This window comes from Eumetopias jubatus, unplaced genomic scaffold (assembly GCF_037043125.1).
Source record: "Eumetopias jubatus isolate StellerSeaLion01/CBP00866 unplaced genomic scaffold, mEumJub1_p1.0 scaffold_2, whole genome shotgun sequence".
Classification (NCBI taxonomy): Eukaryota; Metazoa; Chordata; class Mammalia; order Carnivora; family Otariidae; genus Eumetopias; species Eumetopias jubatus.
The window spans coordinates 5632018-5652431 of record NW_028274808.1 but is presented as its reverse complement, the minus strand read 5'-3'; positions in this window follow the sequence as shown (position 1 = coordinate 5652431).

Here is a 20414-nt window from a genome sequence, read left to right as displayed (position 1 = left end):
CAGTCTCATTTCATCTCAATCCCGCTAGTATTTTTTAAACAATAATATTTCAATACATAGTGTTTTTGATTGAATCAAGGGCAAAACTTTTAAGAACTTTTATGACTTTGATCTTGCATTGAGCTTTATCTCTTACTTTGTCATTGTTTCCCCAGAAGCGCTCTATACATCAGTCACATACTGTCTCTGCATTCTGTAGATTCACTGAAATCATTGTAATATTGTGGTTTCCTTGAGTCATTCTATTTCTTGGATATTTCTCACATCTCTTTAGATACATGTTCAGCTTTCTTTAATGCCCTAATCCAACCAGCCCCTAATCCAGTGGACCAGAGTGTCACTGCATAGATTCAATTCTAGATTTATAAGCAGAACCACAAAAAGCAGTCCAACACAATCAAATACTTAAATGTGGTTTTATATTATCTGAAACCTGTGTTATATTAAAAAAGTATGTCTCCTCAGTACATGTAAGCTCATGATGGATCGAGAGCCATTTTTTGCGCTCATGCATTATTACTACAAGAACCAAGATCTTAAGAAAACCGCTAACTATTTTTAAGTGATGGCTGGCTAAGAAATTCAAAATCCCTGCAACTTTGGGAGTTAAGAACTATGAAGGGTCTGATTGTTCACCATTCTTACAAAGTAACAACTTAGTCTGCCTGATTTCCATGGGTCTAAGAAGACAGGAGACCTCTGAATCAGAAGCAAGGGACTATTATTCCCAGCAGAACAGTGGTAGACACATGGTGTCTATTCACAGACTTCTGGGCTCCTTATGGTCCAATCTTTTTTATTTCTCTCCCACTGTGTCCAGTATCAGAGCTCCCCACTATGTCTCAGCACTGCTGTCCACATCTGTCTTCTCAAAATTAAAAATAAAATCCAGATCTTCATTATTTGTGGCCTCAAATATCACACAAGCCTCTCTAGCTGATCTCTCTGAATTAAGTCCTTCTTCTTTAATTCTATATATGCCTGGCAATAAACTTTCTACAACACTGAAGTTATAATGAAGCTTCCTTATTTAAGCAAAAAAAAAAAAAAAAAAAAAAAAGGCAAAACAAACTTTCATTTCCCATTAAAGAAAACTCAAACTCCTATAGTGCCTTTTAAGGTGTCCTGTAGATGGGTTCAATAAATTTTTCTAGTTTCAATCAAGAATTGCTTCGCTTTACTACCCGTCTATTTTTACTATTCATTGGTTTTTGGCCCCATTTGCTATTTTCAGTTATAGTTGCTACCAGTATTTGGTAAATATTCAGGATGCCTAGTGTTTCCATCATGTTTTCATCAGAAAAATGATATAATTTTGTTTGGATCAAAATTCAAATTAGGTCATGGATTTAAAGTTATTAAGGTGTGAATTTTCTTTTAATGCTTTCTTATTTTTGAAGGTAATACTACCTTAATTTTTTTGTGACAGACTCTGTATTTAACCAATAGTCTATCCATGTTTCTCCTTTCTTTGAATTGTCTGTTTTATCATATTTAACAATAAGAAAATATTTAAGATTTTTATACATTAAGTTCAATACTTGCTACTAAACAAAATTTTTCCAGTTGAAAATACACTGATTTTAGTATCTATAGTATAGTATTCTACTATTTATAGTAGAAAACACTTTTATCAGTTAGCTCCAAAGTATTATTTATGCCACATATTTTTATCTTCCTTTATAAATTCATTCTGATACAGCTATATCCCAATCCTGATATATTTATTGAAATTTTATGGAGATCTGAGGACTCTCCATGGTGTATTTTTAACATTTTGTGAGATCCAGTTAATGATGAGTGGTATGGGCAAGGTCTGTTGAATGAAAATCTTCTTGAATGTTAACACTACACAATGGCATTCTCTAGAATACAACAAGGCTATATGATTCTTTGGGGGCTATAATGATTTAGAAGAGCCACTTACTATAATTCCCTAAGCTGTTATATCCAAGCTACTGAAAATGGTGAAGAACTGACATTTGTCTGCAAGACCTTGCCATAATGAATATATTCCAAAAGCCTCAGGTGAAGAATGTGGGACAGAAAGAGTCTGCTTATGGCTGTCTATATAATTTAATACAGCCACATGAACGAGTAGCAAAATTAGCATTTATGAAAGCTCTATTAGTTATGGAATTCTTAAAATATTGTACAAATATAATAACATTTCAAAAGGTGGTAAAATATGTTTTATTTTAATATATTAGAAAAATGCTTCTCAGATATATGTTGAAAAAAAATGCCATGCATGCAATTAAATAACATGCCATTAGTTAATCTAGCTGCTTATAATTACAGCTATTTCTCCCAAAAGAAAAATATGTCAGCACTTTATTTTCACTACAAATGAATACAATAAAGTGAAAGTTAAATCAATATGTATTCTTTGTAAACAGTAAAATGAAGATCGTTTTGTACCATCTTAAATGTGAGTTTTTTAAGACAACAACTAGTAAAAGTTAAATCCAAATATATTTTTGAATAGGGGATTTTTGGTATGAAAGTAAACATAATAATCTATACAGAAAAAAAATTAATCTGTGCAGTTTTCCGTATTTCCTCAACCCATATTGCCATAAAATTAGAAATCGATTTGTTAAAACTTAAACAATTTTCAGAATATTTTAAAGTATTAGTATCTGCAGTCCTAATCTCTGAATCTATACTTTGGAATTACATTGGTGCGCTGACCCAGTCAGCCTAGAGTCTGAAATGTATTTGATCTGATGTAAAATGATGGAGGTTTTCTGTGTGAGGTGGGAAATTGGCTCCAATGTTCTCATCTCATGTGTAAGTTAAAGAGAATTGAAAAGAGCTCTAATATAATTCAAATTGGTGACATAAATGATGTGAATTTTCTTTTTCTTGACTTTTTATAAAAGTCACATTTAAATGCACCTTACTCCTACTCTCTCATCAGGCTAGATGATACTTGAGCTCGAGATCTTCACATCATCAGTATGTAGAGGGTTCAAGGATTTCAGGGCTGATGGACGAAGACTTCATGACCACTAGGTGGCAGTAGCTCATGTGAGCTGTATTGACCGCAGCTTTGACAGGTTTGCAGAGAGGGGGATGTCTCTCACAGCCAGTGGTGCCTGTCCTGTGGCTACTCTCAGAGGCCAACATCCAGAAAAAGAGGAGGGTAGGGGAGCTCCTGGAGAAGAGGGGTATTGGAGATGTCCTTCAGCATCATGGCAGAGCTCAGTGTCACAGGTCTGAAGGACAACAGTGGCTTGTGGTCTGCATAACCACAGAACCTGGTAGGTACAGGAGGAAGTTTTGCAAAGTATACCGAATAGACAGTTCTAAGTGACTAAATATCTGCTTCTCTGGGCTATGTTTCACACAATTGGGCGTGTAAAAATTTAAGTTTGGTGTGATCAGGATTTTGAGCTAAAGTGTTTTTGCCTGTTGTGCAGAAGTAAGTATAATGTAGGGACCAGTATGCAGAGACCATCTCTGGCTCATTTATACGAGACAGTGCCTAGCTCAAAGCATGGCACAGGGGGCAGATAAGTGTCTGCTGAAAATATACGGTCAAATCATTTTGCATAATGAAATAATTGTGTATGCCTGTAATGACAATCCAACTTTATTTCATTTAAGGAAGGGAGGACAAATCAAGATTAAATCTCATCATATTGATCTTCATAAAGGCTCCCTTAAAGCAGGATTACGCACTGGAAACAAGCCTCTTTTCTTATCACTCCTTCAGAAATCACATGTACTTGTTCAGTAGTATTGAAATTTCTTTATATAAGGGATTTGTATTTCCTCTTTATTTTATCAAAAGAGATTATAGATGTACCGGAATATCCATTTTCACTTTTATACTTGTTTCAAATGCATTAGTTCAGTTGACCCTTAACAACCGTAAAGAAACATTGCATTGAATAGTGCCTGGTGTGGTGTCTTTAGCACCAAGGATGGCTTCATGTCTGGTAGGGTAATTACTGAAGCAATTGGCAAGGAAAGGAGTCAGAATATGAACGACAGTGTTGAGACTGAATGCTATAGCAAGTATTTGGTAAAATTCCCAGTCCCGGTAAATTCCAAGGCCCTCTCCTTATCACCTAAGTTTCTAGCTTTGGGATAGAAATCAGAAAAAAAAAGAAATGTAGGACATTGCTGTAAAAGGACTGCTCTTGGATGCTTTCAGCCAGGAACTAAAAGAAAATTAAGTTTAGACAAATATTACCAAGTTTGTAGACTTTAGGCAGAGGAAATTTTTTAATAGAGCTGTATTCTATTTCATTTCTGCTTTCAATGTAAGATATTAAGTGTCCAGCAATTTAGGGGCTGCCAGGCTTAGAAAAATCAACTACTTCTGTATGTCAAACAACGGAGAGACCTATGTCAGTCCGATTCCTCCCCAGCCTTGGGCTGTGGATCTAAAGAGAAGATGGGAGTGAGCCCAGCAGCATGGAGGTCTATTTTGTTCTCTCCTCCACATCTATCCTCATGCATTCTCTGCCTGGCTCTGTGCCTTGCAACTGTCACCCCCACAGATAGCATCACCACCACCCCCTTGCCCTCTGGCCTCCATGTAACAGTATGAAGAAACAGGAGAATGCAGGGCAAGAGAAGAGAGAGGCAGGGTCTTTCCTCTCCATCGCTGTCCACATCTTCCTAAGTCTCTTAAAACCTCTTCCGTTGACCTGTTGAGTTTGCCAACAGTTTCCAACCACAACCCTAGCACCAGGCGTCCTCATGGATCGCCGAAGGATATGATGCCATCAGGTTGAGGGTGAATAGAACATGCCAGTCACATAGGGCTGTGCGGAAAGATAGCAGGCAGAAATACTGCCACCAAACACATCATAGTCCCTTGTCCCTTCTGTCCCTGCCTTTCTGACTTTTAAAAATTATTGTAGGGGTACCTGGCTGGCTCAGTGGGTGGAACATGTGACTTTTGATCTCGGGGCTGTGAGTTCCAGCCCCACATTGGGTGTGGAGATTACTTAAAAAAATAAAATCTCTAAAAACAGTTATTTTACTATTTTTTTAGGTATCTATTTTATTAATCAACTTTCTAACTAGAAGTCTGTATATTTTTGGTAGTCACTCTAGGGATGACAATATGGATTCTTAACTTTTCAGAGTCTACTGAGAGTTACTATTTCACTACTACATATAAAGTAGGAGGATTTTCGACACTAAAGGTTTGTGTCCTCCCTGTTGTGGCCAAGCTATCTTAGTTATATGTGGCACATCTATATACATTATAATCTCCATAATGCAGTGTCAGAATGTCTGCTTAAATCATGGTGTGTATGCTAAAGAACTTAAGAGAAAAAATGATCTGATGTATTTGCCTTTATATTTATATACCCAATGCTCATCCCTTCTGGTGCATCCAACATTCTTTCCCTTCAGCCAGAACAGCCTTTAGAGCTTCTTACATCAAAGGGTTGCTGGAAGTGAATTCTCTGTTTCTCAGTTTTCATTTACTGAATGTGCTTTATTTTGCCTTCATTCTGGAATGATATTTTTCTATGTAAATAGAATTCTGTGTTGGCAGCTTTTATTTTGTATTTCTTTCAGGACTTTAAAGTTAATGTTCTATTGTTTCTGATGAGAAATCAGCACTCATTCAAATAGTTCCCCTCTATGTAACATGTTGTTTGTTTCCAGCAAGAGCCATGATTTTCATTTCATGTTTGGTTTTCAGCATTCTGACTATGAGATGCCTGAGTCAGGTTTTCTTTCTATTTATCCTACTTGCAGTTTAGTTGTTGTCTTGAACCTTACAATTTATGTCACTCCCCAAATTTGGGTGATAATTAGACATTATTTCTTCCACACTGCCGCCACTTCTCCATTCTCCTCTCCTTCTGGGGCCCCAATAGTCATTTTAGACCTTTGGATATTGTCACAGATGTCCTTGAAACTCTGTTATGTTTTAAAATCATTTTTCTTTATGTTCTTCAAATTGGATTTTTTTTTGTTAAGCTATTTTCAAATATGTCCCATTTGCTATTAAGCACATACAGTATAATTTTTTAAATTAAATTAAATTAAATTAAATTTTAAAGATTTTACTTATTTTAAAGAGTGAGAGAACATGCACAGGGGAGGGGTAAAGGGAGAGAGAGAGAGAAACCCAAGCAGACTCCATGCATGTGACTATGGTAATAATAACTACTTAAAAATACTTTTCTGCTTATTCCAATATCTGAACTCCCTTGGGGGTGTTCTGAAAATGGATCAGATTTTCCCATTATTTCCTGTCTTGTGTAATTTTGGATTATATTCTTCATATTGTGAGTGATACATTGTAAAGACTTTATTATATCGTGTGTTTCTTGGGAGTACTGGTATTTTATTGTAGCTTGTGGTTAACTTGATACTTGATTACACTCAGATAGTGAATTCTGGATCTTCTGTGCTGCATGGCAGCTGAAATTTCCATTAATTTACCTTACCTTTAGCAGAGCACTCATGTAGGTCTGTTTATTGGCATGTTAGTTATCCCTTGCTGCATAACACATAATCTCAGTTTGGCAGCTAGAAACAACAGACAGTAACTCACATGATTTGCAGGGTAGGAATCTGAGAGTAACTTAGCTGTGTGATTGGATTGGAGTCTCTTGTGAGGCTGCCCACTGGGTCTGTGCTAATCTGAGACTAGACGGGCTCGAACCGACCTCCAGCTTTAACCAGCTTTAACCACACCCTTTGTGATGTCTTTCCATACAGCTGCTCATAATGCAGCTAGCCTCCCCGAAGCTAGTGATCCAAATGAGAGAGAAAACCTGACAGAAGCTTTGCTTGTTTTTTGGTCTTTGTATCCATCTCAGAAATGATATACCACCATGTCTGCCATATGCTATTGACCACACAGACTAATCTTGATCCATTCTGGGAGGGGAGCACAAAAGGGTGTGAATGGCAGGTGTTTGTGATCAACAGGGGCCATCTTGGAGGCTGGTCACCACCTCTTGTCTGTCCTCTCTCTTCTAACATTTCCTGTGCGTCCCCCAAGAAGACTTGTGCCTTCTCATGACCCTCAAAATCTCATCCTATTTACAGTACCAGGTCAGAGTCTGTAAGAGTTTCATCTAAATCAGATCTGGGTCAGGACATCCCTTGGGTGTGGTTCCTTAAGTCCAGATTCCAGAGTACTGGGTTTCTCAGACTTCCCCTCCTCATAGACCAAACAGTGATGATGCAGCCACGGTGTAATTACTGCTGGTGTTCCTGTTCAGAGAGTGGGGAGGGAATGGGATTTCACACAGATCTTGGTTTCAAATTCTTGCTTTTACATTTACTTTTTCTTTGACTTGGGAAAACTTTGATTACCATAGTTAATCCTGCTAGCTACCCTGTGAAGTAGATATTAATACCTCCATCTGATTTGGGAGAAAAGAGTTCATACAGTTAATTGTATGAAGCAGATATGGTTATTCATCATTTTCCATTCCTGTCTTCCTCTGTTGTTTTCCACCCTGTCCTGTGCCCCCAATTCAGGGGATGGGTAGGGCGCACATACTGCTTCATTTGGGCTCCTTTGACTTCAGACTTTCCGTTGACTTCAGCCCATGGGAAATAATAGCAGGAGCACAGAGGCTTAGTAAAGGGAGATTTTGGGGCATTCTTTCCCCTCTCTTTCCAAAAGTATTACCTTCATTCTGAATACTCTCCTTCCAGAATTCCATGTGACCTTTGTCTCCAGTACACCTGTTCAGTCTACTTGACCCTGTGACAGAGGGTAGTGATGTCTTCCCACTGCTGCCGGTCCCTGAGAACAATACATCATGATTCCCTGCACTCTGCCCACCTCTGAAAATGGCCTTTTTATTACATTTTCTTTAAAATCCTAATTTGGGATTTGTTCTGGTTCTGAAAAGATCCTGGATGATAAGCTTTTCCTTTTATTTTCCATTAAACAATATCCTGGTATAGCATTTATAATATATATTATAAATATATTATGTTTTATATATATTTATGTTATATAAAATATATGCATTATATATAATAAGATATATTGTATTATATATGAAAAATATACGTAATATATATTATAGTAAGTATTATGTATAATAAACATATATATATATAAAATATATATGTGCATACAGGTACAAAACTGTGTGTGTATATATGTATACATGTATGTGTATGTGTGTATATATACACTCACACATCTACATATTTAAAGAGGAAGGCTTTCAAGAGAATAGAATTAAACATATGGAGCTATCTTAGTGAAAAAGCATTTCAAGCCTCCAGAGACAAGGATGGGCAGCTTCAGAGAGGCTGTAATAGAAGCTGTTTCATCAGCAGCTGAGCACAGCCCCTAATTTATTGCTAATCATTTCTTTATATTTTTTTTCTAAATAAATATTTATTTTCTAAAATAATCTTCAAGATACAAGAGCAGTGGGTACAAAGCCCATCCTGGCATAGAGGAATATTTTTAAAGGCCCAACAATTTAAAGGTGAGAGAACTATCACAAATGCCTCAAGTGAGACAATGAGCACCTGTCTGCTCTGATAAGAGAAGAAAGCCTTCTCTTTTAAGGACAAAGCTTGCTTCTACCGCTCCCCTGTGATGCTCAGAGTTCTAGAATGACTGGGATGAACCTGATGCTACAAACAGCCATTTACATACTATTTTTTCCTCTAGCAGCTGGTAGGTGGAATTTTGATGAGCTAGCTCAGGTAGGCTGTTCAGAAGACCGAAACACATCCCTTAATCTGCAGGAGTGACAGGTGCAGCCGACTTCTGCCGTGCTTATTATTGGCTGTCTAAAGTAAGCAATAAATAAAGGAGAGCAGGATGGGAGGTTTTTCATTATAAGCTGGTCTTTCAGCCATGAGGGGTGTTTCTCACACTCATTGTCCTATTTCTTAATCGGTTCCAATTATGATTCAGACAGTGTTGACTGGAGCAATTCCTTAATCTCCTTGAGCCTCATTTTATTTTCTATAACCTGATAGGTTGAGAAGTGTGACAAATAAAAGACAATTCATAAAAGGAAAATTTCACCTTCCTTGCTTCATGCACACTCTTTGAAGTAATAATTCCCATCTCTCAGGGTTAATATAAGGACTAAATGAGATGACAAATATAATATGGCTAGATATGTAGTAGATGCTCAACATATGTTAGTATACATTTTTGCAATTTAATGAATGTTTAAAGCCATAATATACTGAGTGTTAGGCTAGAAGCTGGAGAGAAAAACTGAGGGAGATTAGATAGATAGATAGATAGATAGATAGATAGATAGATAGATAGATGATAGATGATAGATAGACTGGAGGGTATGCACATATATAATGCACATATGAGCAAACTTCTATAAATTTATGTATGTAAGAATGTTAAGTAGGAGTTTTCCTGTTTTTATGGTGTTGAATCTAAGACCCCAAACTAAAAACAATAAGAACTTAAAACACTTGTTTTCTAAAGAAAAAACATTCAAGCTACCAAACCATGTCCTAGAGGAAGAGCTGAGAAGTGGCAGCAGTTGGTCATCATTCCTATCTCTTCCCCAATATATACAGAAATGAAAATGGAGAAGAGAGGGACAGCAGGGTGACCTTGTATTTTACTCCCTGTCCTTTGTAAAAGATACTCACCATATAAATTTAAGAGACCAAAAAGTATCCTCAGCTGGGACTGGACATGCAGGCAAGGGGTCGCTGGAGTCTCTTCTTAGGAAGCTCATCATACAGATGATATTCACATTCCCGACATGGTGCTGCTTCCATGGTAAAAAGGACTAGAGAACTTTTGAGAGAGCTGGGCATAATCTCCTGAGGAATTGGGAGGGTATGTGCACAAGAGATGGGTGCCCACTTTGATCCAGAGATGTCAGAAGACATGAGGTTGCTGATAATGTCTAAAAAGGGTCTTGGTAAAATAATGAGATACCCCTGAATATCTATAGAATGGCCCAAATTGGGAACACTCACAGCACCAAATGCTGGTGAGGATGTGGAGTAACAGGAACTCTCACTCATTGATGGTGGGAATGCAAAATGGTGCAGCCACTTTTGAAGACAGTTGGGTAGTTTCTTACAAAATAAAAAAAATACTCTTACCCTATGATACAGTAATTGTACTCCTTGGTATTTACTTAAAAGAAATGAAAAGTTATGTCCATACAAAAACCTGTATGTGGATATTTATAGCAGCTTTATTCATAATTCCCCGAAGTTGGAAACTACCAAGATGTCCTTCAGTAAATGAATGGATAAACAAGCTTTGTTACATCCAGACAATGGCATATTATTCAGCACTAAATAGTAATGAGCTACCAAGCCATGAAGAGACACAGAGGAACCTTAAATGCATATACTGAGTTAAAGAAGACAATATGAGAAGGCTACATTCTGTATGATTCCAACTATATGACATTCTGGAGAAGACAAAATTGTGGAGGTAAATAGATCAGTGGTTGCCAGAGGTTGTGGATGGTTGAGGGAGTGAAGGTGGGGCAGAGCACAGTGGATTTTTAGGGCAGTGAAACTATTCTGTGTGACACCATAATGATGGACACATGTTATCCATATGTCTAAAGCCATAGAATATAAAACACCAAGAGTGGGGAGCCTGGGTGGCTCAATCAGTTAAGTGTCTGCCTTTAGCTCAGGTCATGATCCCAGGATCCTGGGATCAAGCCCCACATTGGGCTCCCTGCTCAGTGGGGAGCCGCTTCTCCTTTTCCCCACTGCTTGTGCTTTCTCTCCCTATCTCTTTTTCTCCAAATAAATAAATAAAATACTAAAAATAAAAAAATGGTAAAACCCCAAGCGTGAACCCTAATGTAAACTATGAACTGTGGGCGTAAATGATGTGTCAATGTATACTCATTATTGTAACAAATGCATCGCTCCAGAGGGGACATTGACAATGTAACAAGCTATGCATGTGGGGGAGCAGGGAATATATGGGAAAGCTCTATGCTACCTCCTTAATTTTGCCATTAACTTAAATTGTTCTAAAGTAATAGTCTTTTTTTTCTTTTTCTTTTTATTATGTTATGTTAATCACCATACATCACATCATTAATTTTTGATGTAGTGTTCCATGATTCATTGTTTGTGCATAACACCCAGTGCTCCATGCAGTACGTGCCCACTTTAACACCCATCACCAGGCTAGCCCACCCCCCCCACAATAGTCTTTTAAAACAATCAAACAAAAAAAGGTATTGGTATAGTAAGTGCGGGACAAGGATTAAGACAGCCACAATCTGTTCTGCTGGGCTCCACATGGAATGGAAGAAGACAGCTGTCAGAGGCTCCAGTGGAAGCATGGAGGTATGAGACGAAGCAGATACTATAGGTCTCCCCAGGAATTCCTGGGACAAGTGAGATCGCCTAGAATTTGGGATACATGTGGCTGGAGTATTTATTGCTGAAGGAATCAACAGCAGATGAGGCTATCTCTGAGGGGTTCCTCCATGACTGACCCTAACAAGGCATGGGTGAAGCTGAGTATCACCCCAACGTAACTACATTTACCTTCTAGCTACTCATACCACCTTGGACCTATTTATTAATTTCTGGGTTTGTGTAACAGAGCTCTAAATTATTTTTAAACAACACCTCCTTTAAAGTGTTCCAACGGGTATGTAAATTTTCTAGTACTTAGTAAGCACTACAAATATATTCTTCGTGAGTCCAGAGCTATGTAGTTATACTGCCAAATCTTATTTGCTCTGAAATTAGCAAGTTGCTTTGTTTCACTGGATTCACAAAACTCTAGGAATTATTAGAGAAGCAAAATAATTTGCCCAAGTCAAAGAGTTAGCAAAAATAGAGCCAGGATCTGAACCCAAATATAATTTGCAACCATTATCCAAAACTGGTCCCCACAATGAGGGGCAATTTATCACTGAAAAAATACGAAGCACAAAATCTAGTTAATAAAAATAAAAGTATGCTTAGCACATAGAATCTCTCACTAATAATTGAAGATGATGGCTCCATTTATTTATATGTGTATTATGGGTTACTCTATCAACCTGCTGAAGGATTTGGGTACATGTTTTTCTAGAGAATGTCCTGGATAACTCTCTGCACTGTGCTTGCAATGATCCCACTGTCACTGAGATTTACGTGATGATAAAAGAGAGGTAATCAGATGAGCAAAGAACTTTTCCCAGGATCCTAAACCTGAGATTCCAAGAAACCAAGCACAACTTAAATAATTGAATTAGAAATCTCTGTGGACTATATTGCCCCCACAAAAAACTAACACATTCAACTCCTATTTAGAGAATTGAAATGTTAAAGGAACTACTTCTTTTATTTTATGGTTAAATGCAGACACCAATAAACTATCTAAGGTGTAAAGCATTTCCCTATTATGTATATCCAAGGGGAAAATGGATGCAACATTTTTAAGTAATTATTTTGTGTCTAACACAGTGATAAGCAGTTCACATATTATTATATATCTCCAAAACCCTTTGAGGTGAATATTATTTTTGTTTTGCAGATCAGAGAACTGAGAATCAGAAAGTGCCTAATATCATGCTGCCAGACATGAATATTATGATGTTTTGTAAAACTGTCTGTGATAAATTAGTCATCATCTCTGAGAAACAGGAAGAAAGTCTTTAATCAGGTTTTAGAAATGTGTTAGATAATTCTCAATTTTGTATATCTAGGTGAGAGAATGATCCATCTCAAATTTCTGCACAGAAGTGTACATACTTGAATATGTATTATGATTTAAGTCAAATGGAATACAGCCAAAATTATCATTGGTTGTGCATCTTTTGATTTAAGTGCAGTTCAACAAACACATTGAACATCTAGTATGTAGTTTCATTCATTTGTTATTCTATTAACAAACCTTAGTGAGTACCTACTGTATGCAATAATGGAGATGTGTTAATGAATGATATTTTTATTATTGAAAACTCACCAGTAGCTAATATATGTATAAAGTAATACATGTAAAATTATAAAAACAAATGAACAAAGAGAGGAAAATATATAGGAAAAGGATAAAACAGTAAAAAAATTATGGAAAAGGAGGATATCAACAAATAATTTGCAGAAGTTGTAATCCAAAAACATAAAAACATTAACAAAATTCAAAATTATTTGCTTTCAGATAAAAGCAAAATACAACAAAAGTACTATCATACTATACCTTTTCAACTGGCAAAAACCCACAAAGCTAGACAACATTGAGTGTTGGAAAGGGTTTGGGAATGCTGAACCCTCTGAGTGATTGCTGGGAGTGCACGGTCACCTTTCTGCCATGTTTATTAAATGATCTGTTCTTGGTTCGACATCCCAAAGAACTACTTACAGAAGTCCATGAGAGACACCACTGGAGTGCCCATTACAGGGGAACAATGTAACCATCACCAGGAGGATGGGGAATAGACTCCCTTTTTCATGAATGTAGGAGTTGGGATGGTTAATTTTGTGTGTCAGTTTGACTAGGCCAGGGAGTGCCCAGATGAAACATTATTTCTGGATGTGCCTGAGGATGTTTTTTTGTGAGATTAGCATTTAAGTATTCATGAATTCAGTGAAGTAGATCACCCTCCTCAGTGTGGGTCAGCATCATCGAATCTGTTGAGGGCCTGAAGAGAACAAAATGTGGAGGAAGGGGGAATTCTCCCATTATTATTCCTGTCAGGTTGCTTGAGCTGGGATATTGATCTTCTCAATGCTCTTGGTTTTCAGGCCTTTAGATCTTGACTGTAATTTCCATCATCAGCTCCCCTGGTTCTCAAGCTTTTGATTTTGATTGGGATTAGACCACAAGCTCTCTTGGGTGTCTAGCTTGGAGACAGCAGATCATGGGATGACTCCATAACTACATGAACAAATTCCTTATAATAAGTCTCTTTATATATATATATATATATATATATATACACATATATATATATATACATGAATCTCCTATTGGTTCTGTGTCTGTAGAAAACCCTGTAGTCTATGATGAGGGAGAAAGGAATTACAACAGAAAATGTAGGAAAAAACAATAACTAAATGACATAGAAAGGTCCCTGGCATGGATAAATGATAATGTACTGTGAACTGAGTAAGATTAATTCAGAGCTTAGTACATGAGATCAAAGAGGGGAAAAAATCAACACTCTGTCTCATTGAATCCAATTAAAACTCATTTTAAAGTGTTTTCATTTACAAAATTGAACAAGACTCTCAAGTATATAGGAATAAACACACATACATGTATTAATATGTATTAATACATGTTTATAAATGTATATGTGTGTGTGTGTGTTCTCTATTGAAGACCGTTAAAATAAGAACAGAGAAAAGGAGATACATTCTTTGTTTTTTGATGGAAAAAATCAGTATGGAACATACACAATAATCGAAATTCTTCAACTGAACCTATATGTTCAATATTACTGCAAACACAAATCTCAATAGGGATTTTTATGATTTTTTCTTTATTTTGTCTGTTTCAACAATTTGATCTTAAAATTCAAGTGAGAGACTAAAGGATCAATGATACTAAAGATATCTTTGAAAAAAATAAGGTTAGAAACTTACTCTACTAGATACTAGGACATTAGACTTTCAAATTCAGTTCTGAGAAAGACAAGTTGACCAGCGAAACAGAATAGGGAGCTTAAGGATAAACCAATACATAATAGGAAACAGAGGTGGGTTTTCAAATCAGTCTGGAGGGGATGGCCTACTCAAGCAATAGCTTTGGACAAAAATAAGTGAAGTATCATATTGTAAGGTATATTTTTGAAGAACATAGAGTTCTTCAACTCTCCTGTTGTGTGACTCATGAAGTGACTCATGTCACTTCTCTATGACATGTTGTCTTCAGGAAGTTATTTTACCTTAGTATCCTTATCTGTAAAATGGACTTAAAGATAATACCCAACTCGTAGTGTTGGGGATTTCAATGCCACCACATTAAAAGTGTATATAGGGGCGCCTGGGTGGCTCAGTTGGTTAAGCGACTGCCTTCGGCTCAGGTCATGATCCTGGAGTCCCGGGATCGAGTCCCGCATCGGGCTCCCTGCTCAGCAGGGAGTCTGCTTCTCCCTCTGACCCTCTTCCCTCTTGTGCTCTCTATCTCTCATTCTCTCTCTCTCAAATAAATAAATAAAATCTTTAAAAAAATAAAAAATAAAAGTGTATATAGTAAGCAATAGATGTGTTAGCTAGTGTACTCATTGTAAATCCAATTGATAGACTGCATAATTAGGATTTTTTCCCTCCTAGTTAACTAATTCATTTAACCATTCAATATTATTTCTTGCAAAACTATCATGTACCAGGTGCTATTCTGAGTAGTGGACATCAGACAGTGTAGGAAGCAGAAGTGAATCCTGCCTGCATGGAACCGTAAGTCTTGGGAAAGGAGATTAATTTGCAGAAGATAAATAAGTAAAATGTATAGACTTTTAACTGATAATGAAAGCTACAGGGAAAAAATGGAACAGGATTTGGTATGTCAGAGTGTGTGAAATTTAAGTATGTGGCCAATGAAGGCCTTATAAAAAAAAAAAAGCTAATATATGAGTAAAGTGTGGATGGAGGAAATGGAACAAGTCATAGACACCACAGAGGAAAGAGTCCGTCTCCAGCTGCTCTCCAGTCCTGCCAAAATACAGAACAAAACTGAGTCCACAATAAGTCCACACCTTTAGTTTGACACTCTCCAGTTTGAATCAATATATTCTCAAATAAATCCTTGAAAAGAAATTGAATATGTCTCAGTTTACCTTCTAGTGCTAGTTTGTGGAGATTTTTATTATGAAAGTGTATTAGATTTTGTTAAATATTTTCCTGGATCAATAGATATAATCATGGGACTTTTCTATTTTAGTTTATTTAAATGATGGATTACATTAATTGATTTTAGAACATTGAACCAGGCTTGCATACCTGGGATAAATCCCTCCTGTCTGTGGTATATAATTATTTTCACACATTGTTGAATTTATTTTTTTTAATTTTTTCAAGTTTTTATTTAAATTCTAGTTAGTAAACATATAGTGTAATACTGGTTTCAGGAGTAGAATTTAGTGATTCATCACTTATGTATAGCACATAGTGCTCATCACAGTGGTGCAGCCATTCTGAAAAACAGTATGGAAGTTCCTCAAAAAGTTAAAAATAGAACTCTACAATCCAGCAATTACACTACTAGGTATTTACCCAAAGATAGAAAAATATTGATTCAAAGGGGCACATACACCCAGATGTTTATAGCAGCATTATCAACAATAGCCAAATTATGGAAAGAGCCCAAATGTACATTGTTAGATTTATTTATTTTTAATTTTTTAATTTCAATTAAATTTAGTTAACATATATTATATCATTAGTTTCAGGGGTAGAATTTAGTGATTCATCGGTTGCATAGAACACCCAGTGCTCATTACATCACGTGGCCTCCTTAATGCCCACCACCCAATTACCCCATCTGCCCACCCACCTTCCCTCCAGCAACCCTCACTTTGTTCCTTATAGTTAAGAGTCTCTTATGGTTTGCTCCCCTTTCTGTTTTTATCTTATTTTATTTTTCCTTCCCTTCCCCTGTGTTCGTCTGTTTTGTTTCTTAAATTCTACATATGAGTGAAATCATATGGTATTTGTCTTTCTCTGACTGACTTATTTCACTTAGCCTAATACATTCTAGGTCCATCCGCATCACTGCAGATGGAAAGATTTAATTCTTTTTGATGGGATGGGTAATATTCCATGGTGTATATACCGCATCTTGTTTATCCATTCATCTGTCGATGGACATCTGGGCTCTTTCCGTAGTTTGGCTGTTGTGGACATTGCTGCTATAACCATCGGGGTGCACGTGCCCCTTCAAGTCACTGTGCTTATATCCTTCAGATAAATGGAGCAGGGAGCCCGATGCGGGACTCAATCCCGGGACCCTGGGATCACGACCCAAGGTGAAGGCAGCCGCTTAACCGACTGAGCCACCCAGGAGCCCTCTGCTCTCATTTTTATTATTTCTTTTCTTCTGCTTTCTTTGACTTAAAAAGTTTGCTTTTCTTTTTCTAGTTTCTTAAGGTGGAAACTTAGATTATTGCTTTTTGATAGATTTTTCCCCTTTTTCTTTCTTTCTTTCTTTCTTTCTTTCTTTCTTTCTTTCTTTCTTTCTTTCTTTCTTTCTTTCTTTCTTTCTTTCTTTCTTTCTTTCTTCCTTTTTCTTTCTTTCTTTCTCTCTCTCTCTTTCTTTCTTTCTTTCTTAGTAGGCTCCATGCCCAGCTTGGAGCCCAACGTGGAGTCCAACACTGAGCCCAGCATGGAGCCAAGCACGGGGCTTGAAACTCACAACTCTGAGATCAAGACCTGAGCTGAGATCAAGAATTGGACATTTAACTGACTGAGCCACCCAGATACCTCTATCTTTCTTCTTTTCTAATAGAGGTTTCCCCCTCTATCTAAAGTTTATATCCTATGAAACCTGTTATAAGGCAAAATGGCATTAAGTGAAGAAGTGATTACCACTAATTTACATGGAAAAAATTTGTGTGTTTCCAGGACCCCCAAATTACTTCTCTTAGGCTTCTCTGATACCTTAGGACATATCTTCCTAATGGATGTATAGAATAAATCAAGACGAGGCACAGATGCTCACAGACACAGTTCAAAGCTATGGCAACTTGATGCTGAGATACTGAGTGTATTTCCCAGAGAGGGAACTTGGTGGACCCATTCTGTTTGCTCAGGGTGTGTGCTGCCTCTATAACTGCTCACTGCAAAACAAATGCTGAACAGTATTTTCAGTTTTTGTCTTGTTTTATGACAGTGATGTCTTCTTCAAATATCTTTTGGTTAGCAAAAACAGGTACTAAGGTAGGTCTTTGGCAAAAGAGAAGTGGCATAATACAAACTTGCCAAAAGAAGAAGATACCTGTATATACAAACAAAGCTATATATTTCTATCTAAGCTCCGCTTTTGCTGCATCCCACAAATTTTGACAAATGTGTTTCATTTTCATTTATTTAAAAATATTGTTTAGGGGCGCCTGGGTGGCTCAGTTGGTTAAGCGACTGCCTTCAGCTCAGGTCATGATCCTGGAGTCCCGGGATCGAGTCCCACATCGGGCTCCCTGCTCAGCAGGGAGTCTGCTTCTCCCTCTGACCCTCCCCCCTCTCATGTGCTCTCTCTCTCTCATTCTCGCTCTCTCAAATAAATAAATAAAATCTTTAAAAAAAATAAAAAAAATAAAAAATAAAAATATTGTTTAATTTTACTTAAGATTTCTTTTTTCACCATTTGTTATTTAGAAGTTTGTTGCCTAATCTCCATGTATTTTGGAGACTCTCCAGTTACTTTTCTGTCATTGATTTCTAGTTAAATTCAGTTTTGTTCTGAGAGCAGACTTCATACAATTTCTATATTTTTTTTATTTGGTCAGATGTGTTTTATTGCCCCAAGGTGGCCTATCTTTTTTTTTCTTTTTTTTAAGATTTTATTTATTCATTGACAGAGTGTGAGAGCATGGGAGAGGGAGAGAGAGCATTAGCAGGGGGAGCCACAAAAGGAAAGGGAGAAGCTGTGGGGCTCGATCCCAGGACCCTGGGATCATGACCTGGGCCAAAGGCAGATGCTTAACTGACTGAGCCACCCAGGCGCCCGAAATGTGATCTATCGTGATGAATGTTCTGTGTGACCTTGAGAAGAGTGTGTCTCCTACTGTTCTCAATGAAGTAGTCTAAAGGTGCCAATTATATCAAGTTGGTTGATTTGTTAAGTTCACCTATGTCTTTACTGATTTTCTGACTGCTGGATCTGTTGATTTCTGACAGATGGGTGTTGAAGTCTCCAAATATGATAATGGATTGATTTATTTCTCTATAATTCTATTAGTTTTGCCTTGAATGGTTATATGTTCTGTTGTTAGGCATATATATGTTAAGGATTGCTGGGTCTTCTTGTAGATTAACCCCTTTAACATTATGTAATACCCTCCTTCATCTCTGGTAATTTTTTTTTTAGCTTTGAAGTTTGCTCTGCCTGAAATTAACATAGCTACTTTTGCTTTTTTTTGATTAGTATTATTCTGGTATATTTTTCTACTTCACTTTTAGAATTTATATATGTCTTTACATTTAAAGAGAGTGTCTTGTAGACAATGCATTGTTAGTCTTGTTCTTTAATCCACCCTGACGATCTTAGCCTTATTTTGTGCATTCAGGTCATTGATATTCAAAATGATTATTGTTGTAATTGGATAAATACCATATTTGTTGTTGTTTTCTATTTGTTGCACTCCTTCTTTGCTTTTTTTTTTGGTTTCTCCTCTTTTTCTGCTTTTTAGTGGTTTTAATTAAGCATTTGTATGATTACATTTTCTTAGCAAATTAGTCATACTTAAAAAATAATAGTGGCTGCATTAGAGGTTGCAATATATGTTTGTAGCTAATCCAAGTCATCTTTCAAATAACACTATCCTACTGAACAGGTAGTGTATCATATAATAAGAAAATAATCCTGGGCGCCTGGGTGGCTCAGTTGGTTAAGCGACTGCCTTCAGCTCAGGTAATGATCCTGGAGTCCTGGGATCGAGTCCCACATCGGGCTCCCTGCTTGGAGGGGAGTCTGCTTCTCCCTCTGACCCTCCCCCCTTCATGCTCTCTCTCTCTCTCATTCTCTCTCTCAAATAAATAAATAAATAAAATCTTTAAAAAAATAATAATCCTATTTCTTCCCTCCTATGCCTAGTATCATTGCTGTCATTTATATTACTTATAGATAAGCTTACATTAACATATCTATATCATATATGCATACATAAGCACATATGATTGAATAAACTGTTGGTGTTATTTGGAACAAACTGTTATCTGTCAAATCAATTAAAAATAAGAAAAATAAAAATTTTTATTTTACCTTCACTTATTCCTTCTTTAATGCTCTTCCTTTCTTTATGTAAATTCAAGTTTTGGACTTATATTATTTTCCTTTTTTCTAAAAAAAAGGAATAAATAAATAAAGAAATAAAAAAATTCCTTTAGCATTTTTTGCAAGTCAGTTCTATGACAACAAATGCTTTCAATTTATGTTTGAGAAAGGACTTAGTTCTCTTTCACTTTTGAAGGATAATTTTATAGTGCACAGAATTCTGGGTTAGTGTTTTTTGTTTTTTTTTTTTTTTTCCTCTCAACATTTGAAATACTATGCTCCCCATCCAACTTTCTTCTTGCTTGCATGGTTTCTGAAGAGAATTTAGATGTTATTCTTATCTTTGTTTCTCAATAGGAAAGGTATTTTATCTCTGGCTTCTTTCAAGATGTTTTCTTTATCTTTGAATTTTGTGTAGTTTGAAGATGATATGCTTAGGTAACTTTTCTTTTTTCTTTTTCTTTCTTTCTTTTTTTTTTTTTTTTGCTTTTATTCTGCTTGGTGTTCTCTAAGCATTGTGCATTTGTGGTTTGGTGCCTGACATTAATTTGAA